The 11,226-nt window shown below is 38.0% G+C and overlaps 1 pseudogene; it reads right to left on the bottom strand.

Moving 5' to 3' along the window:
• Positions 1-7,739: 7,739 nt before the first annotated feature.
• Positions 7,740-9,485, bottom strand: LOC119522163 (annotated as a pseudogene).
• Between the last annotated feature and the right edge of the window lie 1,741 nt (positions 9,486-11,226).

Here is an 11,226-nt window from a genome sequence, read left to right as displayed (position 1 = left end):
CCCAAAATGTCATTATCTTTGATGCACTCTTGTGTGGGCAGGAAACATATTGGTGTTGATTGGGTTGGAGACTTTTGATTGGATGTTTCCATGGATATGTGATCATTCAACTCTGGATGAGCTCTTTCATTGGATGGTTTCCATGGAGGTGCAGCCTGTCCATTCAGCATGTGCCTTGATTAGTTTACTGGTGCACTATATAAGCTCAGACAGAAGGACCGAGCTTGCTACAGCCAAGAGGGACACTTTGAATAATGCACAGAAGCTGAGAGTGTAGCTGCAGATGAGAGACAGTATGAAGATGGCCATTGAAAGCAGACTCTTGCTCTGGAGGAGCTAAGAGAGGACAAACACTCCAAGAGCAACTAAGAGTGACATTTTTTAGGAACTGCAGCATAGAGAGGAATGAACTGGGAGAAAGCCATTTTGAAACCAGAACTTGGAGCAGATGCCAGCCATGTGCCTTCCCAGCTAACAGAGGTTTTCCAGATGCCATTGTCCATCCTCCAGTGAAGGTACCCAATTGTTGATGCATTACCTTCGATATTTTATGGCTTTAAGACTGTAACTGTGTAACCAAATAAACCCCCTTTATAAAAGCCAATCCATTTCTGGTGTTTTGCATTCTGGCAGCATTAGCAAACTAGAACAGATTTTGGTACCAAAGAAGTGGGGTGCTGCTGAGTTTGCAAATGCCAAACATGTTGGAATGGCTTTTTAAATGGATAAGGGGAAGATTCTGAAAGAATTGTGAGAAGCTTGATAGAAAAGGCCTAAACTGCTTTGAAGAAACTGTTTGTGGAAATATGGACTCTAAAGATACTTCTGATGAGGACTTGAACAGAAATGATGAATGTGTTGTTGCAAACTGGAAGGAAGGTGATCCTCGTTTTAAAGTGGCAGCAAATTTGGCAAAATTGAGTCCTAGTGTTGGATGGAAGACAGAATTTGAAAGTGATGAGCTGGGACACTTGGCTGATGAGATTTTTAACCTAGAAGTTGTAGATATAGCCTGGCTTCTCCTTGGAGCTTATAGTAAAATGCGAGCAGAGAGAGATTAACTTAGAACTGAACTCTTGAGTTCAAAGAAACCAGAAACTGATGGTTTGGAAAATTCTGGGCTTCCAGGTAGTGGAACCTCAGAAGCTACCTACCAACATGAGAATTTAACCAAACATGGAACCCAGCTGCCATTTCTGTACAAGCCAAGATTAGAAAAGGAGTTAAGCAGAAAGGATTTGTGGGAAGTCCTATTGTCTGATGGCTTTGACACCTGTGTGCTTCATGTGAAACCAGCAGAATTTTTGTGAGATCTTTATAGACAGAGAGGCTGCCAGTCTGGACTGGAGGAAACAGACAAGGAACAAATTGAAGGAAAAATTTCTTCAAAGACAGAGCCATGGAGGTTGAGATCTGGAGTCAAGAGGTCTCAAGTTGGGAGAGTGGAGTGGCCCACACACATGGAAAGGGTGAGTTTGCCCCAGAGGTCGAGGGTGGGCCTTCTGCTTCAATGCTCTGGAAGAGTTTTGCCACCCCAGGCCACAAAGAGGGTGGAGCACATTCCCAGGGAATTGGGGAGAGCCTGGCTTCCACCCCACTGTTCTGAAGGGGTTGAGCATGTGCCCCAGAGATGGAAGGGAATCTGGGTGCTGCCCCAATGTTTGAGGAGGGTGGGGCTGAGAAGGCAGTCTCCCCAATGTGTGGATATGTTGGAGAACTCACCCCAGCATTTGGAGAGGAAAGGGCTGCTGAAAAGGCACTTAGGAAGGGTTAGTCTCCTGCTCTCTCAAGCCTCAAGGATGCAGCATCATTCTGTAAATGACTCTCAGACTTTTTCAAATCTAATGGAGTTTGTCCTGTAGGTTTTAGGAACTGTTTTGGTCCTGTGAACCTTGTTTTCCTTTCAGTTTCTCCTTATGGCAATGGGAATGTTTATCCTATGAATGTCCCTCCTTTGTATATTGGAAGCACATTACTTGTTCTAAGTTTACAGGTCCACAGTCAGAGGGGAATTTTGCTTTTGAACAGACCACACCTGTAACTGATTTAATGGGGCCTTGAACTTAACTATTGTTATTGAAAAGATTTAAGATTTTGTGATATTGTGATGGGATGAATGTATTTTGTATATGGAAAGATCATGTCATTTTGGGGTCCAGGGGGTAGAATGTGCCAGTTTGGCTGTGTTGTGTTCCCCAAAATGCCATTATCTTTGATGCACTCTTGTGTGGGCAGGAAACATATTGGTGTTGATTGGGTTGGAGACTGGATGTTTCCATGGATATGTGATCACTCAACTCTGGGTGAGCTCTTTCATTGGATGGTTTCCATGGAGGTGTGGCCCCACCCATTCAGCATCAGCCTTGATTAGTTCACTGGAGCCCTATCAAAGCTCAGACAGAAGGAGTCAGCTTGCTACAGCCAAGAGGGACACTTTGAAGAATGCACAGAAGCTGAGAGTGTAGCTGCAGATGAGAGACAGTATGAAGATGGCCATTGAAAGCAGACTCTTGCTTCAGAGAAGCTAAGAGAGGACAAGCACCCCAAGAGCAACTAAGAGTGACATTTTGAGGACAAATGCCCCAAGAGCAACTGAGAGTGACATTTTGGAGAGAAGCTGAAGTCTAGAGAGGAACTTCCTGGGAGAAAGCCATTTTGAAACCAGAACTTGGAGCAGATGTCAGCCATGTGCCTTCCCAGCTAACAGAGGATTTCCAGATGTGATTGTCCATCCTCCAGGGGAGGTACCTGATTGTTGATGCATTACCTTGGACATTTTATGGCTTTAAGACTGTAACTGTGTAACCAAATAAACCCACTTTATAAAAGCCAATCCATTTCTGGTGTTTTGCATTCTGGCAGCATTAGCAGACTAGAACAATCATCTCAATTGATTCAGAAAAGTCATTTGACAAAATTGAGCATGTCTTCTTGATAAAAACACTTAGAACACTAGGAATAGTATGAAACTTCCCCAACATGATAATGGGAATATATGAAATCTTATAGCTGACATCTTAATGGTGAAAGACTGAAACTTTCCTTTTGAGATCAGGAACAAGACAAGTATGCCCACTATCACTACTGTTATTTAACATTGTACAGGAAGTTCTTGGCAGAGCAATTAGGTGAAAAAACAATAAAAAGCATTGAATTTGGAAAGGAAGAAGTAAAACTTATTTGCAGATGGCATCATTCTATGTACAGAAAATCCTTAGAAAACCACAATGAAACTCCAAGAGCTAATAAATGGATTAAGCTAAGTGGCAGGGTACAAGATCAAAACTAAAAATCTGTAGTGTTTATATATACAAGCAATGAACAATTAGAAGAAGAAACAAAGAAAAAATTCCATTCATAATAGTACCTAATCAAATATCTAGGAATAAATTTAACCAAGAATGTAAAGGACTTGTACACAGAAAACTACAAAACATTGCTGAAAGAAATCAAAGAAGACCTAAATAAATGGATGGGCATTCTGTATTCATGGATTGGAAGACTAAATAACATCAAGACAGCAATCCTCCCCAAAGCAACTTTTAGCAAACATAGTTTTTAAAAATAGAGTATGGAAAGGAAAACTAGTAACTTCATAGTGGAGAAAACTGGTACACACTACATTAACACCCTGATATTACATAAAACACATAACCCCAGTCTGATCATGAAAACAAAAATCATAGAAACAATAATTGAGGGACATTTCATAAAATGCCTGACCAGTACTCTTCAAAACTGTCAGGGTCTTGAAAAACAGGAAATATTAAGAAACTATAATAGACCAAAGGAGGCTGAGAGACATGATAGCTAAATGCAATGTGGTTAATCCTGGATTGGATCCTGGAACATTAAACAAGACAATAATGGAAAAATGTGTGAAACCTAAATAAAGTCTGGAGTTTAGTTAAGAGTTATGTTCCAATGTTGGATTCTTAGTTTTGACAAATGTACCATAGTAATTATGATTGATTTAGTGGCAACTGATATGGAGTATACAGGAATTCTCTGTATTAACATTGCAACTTTTCTGTAAATCTAAAATTATTCCCAAAAAGAATATTTTTAAGAAAATATAGAAATTTCAAGCTGAGTTTAATTTTCCCTTCCATATATGCATTTTTCCTACAAGAACATATATTTTGACACATGCTTTTTTTTAAAGATCCTTAAACCTTACATAGACTACAAGCCTTACATACCCCAGAGCAGAACTAAAAATTCTTATGGATCTGAACACCAAGATTGGCAGTAGGATTTGAAATTCCTAGAGAAATTTGAAAATTAAATGAGATTTTATGTAAGGTCCCTCATTCATCATTGGTGTGTAATATACATAAACTTTTACTACAAATTTTTGGTTATGTACTTGGTAAATGCTCAATAAGTTTTAGCTATTCTTTATTTTTCTATTCAAACAAGTGGATCACTACTTTTATTTAATATCTTTAGTATGAACATTGAAAAAAGATACAGAACACAATCTAAGTTAATATGTAGAAACACCAAAATTTGGCAAACAAAAAAAACTACTGTTTAGGGAACTTAAATTGTACACTAGTATTTTCCTTACGTACTTAGTAGTGAAATGTGTTACAAATATTACATTCTAAGAAGTCAGTCTCTTGGTTATAAAAAAAATTTAAGTTGTTTTAATGAAATTTACAGTGCACATTGAAAGCATGATACAAATGGGAATTTAAATCTCTGTATTAGTAAGGAAGCTTAGTTTGCTAAGAGTTGCATTATCATCCACATTAGACTTTAATTTGTTATGCATCTTTGTAGTTAAGCAAATGCCCTTAATAACAAAAAACAATTAAGAAGTGTTATTTACTTGTACTACAGCAACTGTTTAAAAAAAAACCAAAAAAGAGCCCAGACTTCAATTAGAAATATGAATGAAGCAGATCTGGTTAAGACTAGAGCAAATTGGGCCAAAGGGTAAAGGTTGAAACTGACTGTTTGTTAAAACTTCAACTTCCATGTGGGACCAAGGGAAGAAATGTTTATTTGGTGTAGGAAGGATCTATATTTTCTAAACAACATAACTTCTACAGTCAGTTTGTTCAAACACCATAATTACATGAAACTTTGAATAGGAAGTGAGATATGATAGGTCTGTATAGGTTAGAGTGAAATAGCAACCCATCCCAAAGTAATTTGGGTGGAGAAAAAAGTATATATTTGGGGCTCCCTGAGGAGCTTGGGGAGGATGTGCAGGTGTTGGACTTCCTCACCTGGATTGTTGCTGATGTTCTCACAAACATTGGGGGCTGACAGCTTGACATGCTAAGCCCTCTGTCTTGGGGCTTGTCCTTATGAAGCTTGCTACTGCAAAGGAGAGGCTAAACCTGCTTATAATTGTGCGTAAGCATCTACCCCTGAGTGCATCTTTGATGCTTAGTGTGGCCCTCTCTCTCTAACTAAGCCACTTTGGCAGGTGATCTCACTGCCCTCCCCACTATGTGGGACCTGACTCCCAGGGGTGTAAATATCCTTGGCAATGCAGGATATGACTCCCAGGGATGAATTTGGAACTGGCATCATGGGATTGAGAACATCTTCTTGACCAAAAGGGGGTATGAAATGAAATGAAATAAAGCTTCAGTGGCTGAGAGATTTCAAATGGAGTTGAGAGGTTACTCTGGTGGACATTCTTACACACTATATAGATAACACTTTTAGGTTTTAATGTATTGGAATAGCTGGAAGTAAATACCCTAAACTACCAAACCCCAACCCAATAGCCTTGACCCTTGAAGATGATTGTATAACAATGTAGATTACAAGGGGTGACAGTGTGATTGTGAAAACCTTGTGGATCGCACTCCCTTTATCCAGTGTATGGATGGATGAGTAGAAAAATGGGGACAAAAACTAAATGAAAAATAGGGTGAGATGGGGGAATGATTTGGGTGTCCTTTTGTATTTTTGTTTTTTATTCTTATTCTGATTCTTTCTAGTATAAGGAAAATGTTCAAAAATAGTTTGTGGTGATGAATGCACAACTATATGATGGTACTGTGAACAGTTGATTGTACACCATGGATGACTGTATGGTATGTGAATATATCTCAATACAACTGAATTTTTTTAAAAATGTTATTTACTTAGGACAAAAATAACTACATTTATGTTAAAGAGAGAGGGTAGAACCCCAAGTTTTTTATATGGTTTTTTAATTCTGATGCATAGAATTTTCATGAATTTAAGAGGAATGTAAATATATAAACATTAATAGAAAATCATTATTCTCATATTTGAGTGATCAAATGCTTATGCAACTTTTCAATCCATCTGGTTTCCCAAAACCGAAATGTTCAACACAAACAAAAGCAGCATAGTTCACGTTATTTTATGTGTTCTTAAGTATCAAATTGCATCAATTTGTTATTGTTCCAGTTTGCTAATGCTGCCCATTATGCAAAATACCAGAGATGGATTGGCTTTTATAAAGGGGGTTTATTTGGTTACAAAGTTACAGTCTTAAGGCCATAAGGTGTCCAAGGTAAGGCATCAACACAGGTTACCTTCACTGAAGGATGGATGATGGTGCCCAGAAACCTCTGTTAGCTTAGAAGGCACATGGCTGGCATCTGCTTCCTCCCAGGTTGCATTTCAAAATGGTGTTTTCCAGACTGTCAGTGTCAGCTTCCAATGGCCGTCTTCAAAATGTGTCTCTCAGTTGCAGCTAGCAGTGGGTTCTTTTTCTCTGAGCTTTTATAGGGTTCCAGTGAACTAATCAAGGCCTGGGCTGAATGGGCAGGGCCACACCTCCATGGAAATTATCTAATCAGAGTCATCATCTACAGTTGGGTGGGTCACATCTCCATGGAAACATCAATCAAAGAATTACAATCTAATCAACATTAATACATCTGCCCACACAAGATTGCATAAAAGATAATGGCATTTTGGGGGATATAATGCATTCAAACTGGCACAATTATGAATTAAATTTAAAGAACAATACAGATTTAAAAACAAGAGTACAGAGATGCTTGATTCTTTTTAATTCCACAAATGCCAGCATCCCGAAGTAACATGTAAATAAACCTTTATGCTGCTTGATGAATTATTTTCAATTTTTATAATACACTAAATGATATCAGATCTAGTATATGACTTTCATGCAAGTTAGGTTTCATTCATTACTTTATATTACTGATGTAGCAAAGAGGGAAGTTTTTCAACTATTGTATTTATTTAAAACAAACTAACAGGTTCAAGCACCTGTCTTCAGGAAAGCCAGCAGCATTTTGTGCCATCCTCAAAGTAAGATATGGCCTAAGCCCTTAATAACTTCCTGAACAGCCATGCAAATAAACCCTCTCAGATGTTGCCTAAGGGAGAAGCACATGGAGTAATTTGCACTTTTCCCCCTGGATAATAGAAACAAGGTGAAGCAAATCCAGATATTTTTGAAAGAGCAGCTGCTGTGTTTAGTAAAATAGAAAATATAAAACTAAAGCCACTATCAGATATGCTTATATAGATACATAATGATTATTTTATTATTATTTTATTATTTGAAGTCTCTTACTTTGCTTCAAAATTTAAGGATGACCTTTTTTTCTGGTTAGTGACTTCAGGGGAACAATAAGATAGAAATGGATGAATAGTTCTGCATATTTCTGTGGAAGGATGGAAAACCTACTTTGAGAGGTTCAGAAAATTCACTCTACAGAATGAACAGCTTATATACACTATTTGTGCAATTTTTCTTGGCTGAGCATTTAAATGCAAGGGCTTCTCCAAGACAAGGATCCACATTCATTCTTGTCCAAATTCTCTGTCTCTTCTATTATAAAAAGCAGCTTTTCCTTTAGCTGTTTATAACTCTTATATGGTGGTAGATCCAACTGATTAAAACACATGTGGCTTCTTGGTAACCAGGTAACCTGCCAAGTTTTTCAATGTGAAATTTTTGAGACACATTATTTCCCACAAGCTTGGCAAATCCTCCTAGAGGTAAACAGCAGGTTCTGGTGACAAACTGCAATAGTCACATTCTTACTTCATTGTCTGTCTCCTTTATAAACTGCCAAAACCAAATTGTTTGCTTGTTGTCTCTTGTATAATACTGATAAACAGTATTTCTTTGTCAATCTGCCAAGTCAACCTTCTGCATGCCACCCAACATAACCTCCAATTCTTTTTCATCAAAATACTGCAACCATTGAAGCGTAACAACTTCATTAAAACCATCAAGGAAAGCTTTGATCTGTTCTTGCACTCCTTGAGAAAAATGCCATTCTGTCAGTAAACCAATACATTCAGCTTTGTTCTTTCCAGTTGCCAGGATATTGAAACCTGCCAATTTCAGATCATGTGAAATAACTTTTCCCAAAATCTCCATGTCAACAGAAAAGTACATTTCTAAGACACATTCTTCAATATTATTGTCTCTTATCCAGATAAGGGAGTTATAAAATTCTGTGTCAATGGATACTGGATTCCAAATCCTTAATAGTATTTTATTTTGCATATGCTTATAGAATGGTAAAGAGGAACCAGTATTGGTAAACTTTCCATGAAAAAGTCCCATGGTGCTAAAGTGACCAATGAAGCAAAAGTATGAAAGATGATATGGATTAGTGATTGATGCTGGATTTATCTGGAGACAGTAGTTGTTCTTGCAAGCATACTCAAATAAGCAATACAATAGGTTCAAAACTTCATGTGAAAGTAAGAAAAACCATTCTCTTGCTAGAACAGCATAATCAAGTCCTTCTTCTCTAAATATTACATATAATTGGCTCTTCAAGTCATATGTTTTTAATGCCATAATCTGTTGGAAGGAATCTTCAGACAATGTCTGCTGGGACATGTTGATCTTCAAGTGATGAGGTAGGGCATTAGACTGGTACAAATAATGGAAATGAGCAGGTTTCCATTTAAAACTGCATTCATAAGCAATTTGTGGGCCACCTTTCATTACAGACGACTTCCCACTTTGAGGATCTTTGAATGTTGTTGTTCCTGTATTATGATCAACAAAGTACCTAAGCGCTTAAGTATACCTAATTTCACAGCCTTCTGGCAGGGGTTCATTCTGTAGGCCTTGAGTTCTTGTAGCTTCCCATTGGGTTTTTTTTTTTGGGTTATGATTCACTAAGTAAACCCTGTTTGTGGAAATTTCACTCTTTTGTCCCAGCCTGGTGGCAAAGGCCCATATGGGGTATTTTCTGCAACTAACATTGAAGCTAGATAGAGGTATCATTGGTTGTGTTGTTGCATAGCTCCCTCTTACTGATTCCACTGAAACTGCCATGGTTCAAAGTTTCAGACAGATTCCATGGTAGGCTGCTGCCATGTTGATGTTCTGGTTTTATGGTCCACATTATAAACTCTTCATGATCATCCACTCTTCTTTTCCAATCTGGAGGTAAAGGCCATGGTCTCTCCCATGTGGTTGTTCAGGTGTTATGATCTACATAAAAGGTTCTACCATTAAGCTCTTTTCTCTGTTCCCACCCTGATGGCAAAGTTTCTGTGTTGGCATTTCCAAACTGTTGCCATACAGGTTCCACACACTCATCTGTTTGTCTTAATTTGGCTGCTTCAAAGGCAGAACTATTTCCAGAATTAGAGGTGACAGGATTTAACATACTTTTAGATTCAGATCTCATTGCTGCACTGGTTAAAAGGAATACACTTGTTTTTTGAAGAAAGTCATTATTCTTGAACTACTTTGACAGTAGTACTAGTGCAATTTAAAGGCAGTTTAAAAGGCAGTTTCTTCAGAAAATACTGCAGTCCCTGTGGCCATTGCATAATCAGTTGATGCAGATGAGGATGATTCACCATTAACAGTGTCATTGGAAGGCTCAGATGTGAGTGGTTTTGGAGCTGGTGTATTTTGGGGTCTGGCAGTAACCTGAGATGGAGATGAAGGTGTGTTGTCTCCAGCATGAGTTTTGGACAACAGTGTTTGTAGGTACATGATTATCTAGCCCATTAGTACCTTCAACAGCCAACCTGGTAGTTGTCCTTGCTGAAGGATCTCCATTTTCACATAAGGCATCACCATTTTGCTGTATTTCTATTGTTGGAGATGAGCTGCAGTTTGTTAGATTTTCTTGCTGAACCATCAATCCATCAAAAACAACTGTCAATTTGTCAGTTTGTACTATGCCATTTTTGTTTTCCAATGGAAGTTTTAATTGCTCTTTCACTCTTTATAATTTTCTATTGTATACTAACAGAGCTTGTTTCAAGTCTATTGCTGCACTTTCTAATAAAGCATCTGCTTTAAAAGTATGACTCCAAACTGGAAATTCCAATGTGGTCTGTGGGGTCACATTTATAGTTAGCTGCTCATCCCATCTTGGAATAGAAAAACTATTGAATTTTTCTGTTTTTTAATTTCTTGATGTAAACTGCTGCATATATTGCTGTTCCAAACCAGTTCTTTTTTCTTTTTAGTTTGGCCCTAGAAAAAGTCACCTGTAACTGTAACCTTCCACTGTGGTTATTACCAGTTTTGGACCTTGGTGAAACAGTGAACATGTCCCAAAATTCAGCTTAAACTATGTACCAGGAACTGTGCTAGATACTGGGGATACAAAAATGAGTAAGACACATTTCCTTCTTTCAAGGTGCTCATAATCTACTAAGGAGAAATACCTCGTGCAATGCTGTCTACTCCCTGCAGTAGGGCAGCCATGGTAGTGGCACCTCCTCCTGCAGTGGGGGCTGTCACTTTTCTGTGCTCAGGATCACCTTCTTGCTGCAGGCACTGCCCAGGCCACTTTCAGCTACTCAGAACCTACATGCCTCTAACTATTCTTTCTAATAAAACTTTTTTTGAAATGTATATATGGGAAAGTGCACAATATCATATGTGTATAACTCAGTGAATTTTCACAAACTGAACACACCCATGAAACCACCACCTAGGTCATAAAAGAGAACATTACCACCATCCAAAGAGATCCCTCATACTTTTCAGTCCCTATCCCTCCCAGGTTGATCGCTATCTTGATGTCTAATATAAATTAGACTAACATAAATTAATCTTGCACTTTTTGAGCTCTATGTGAATGGAATAATGCAGTATGCACACTTTTGTGTTGGTTTCTTTCATTCAGTGTCATACATATGAAGTTTACCCACCTTGTTTGTTGCATATAGTTGTTGGTCATTCATTTTCATTAATATATAGTATTCAGCTGTGTGAATATACTACATTTTATGCACCCATTCTACTGTTGATTGACA

This window comes from Choloepus didactylus, chromosome X (genome assembly GCF_015220235.1).
Source record: "Choloepus didactylus isolate mChoDid1 chromosome X, mChoDid1.pri, whole genome shotgun sequence".
In the NCBI taxonomy this organism is placed as follows: domain Eukaryota; kingdom Metazoa; phylum Chordata; class Mammalia; order Pilosa; family Megalonychidae; genus Choloepus; species Choloepus didactylus.
The sequence above is the reverse complement of the archived record's forward strand: the minus strand, read 5'-3'. Positions and strand labels throughout refer to the sequence as shown.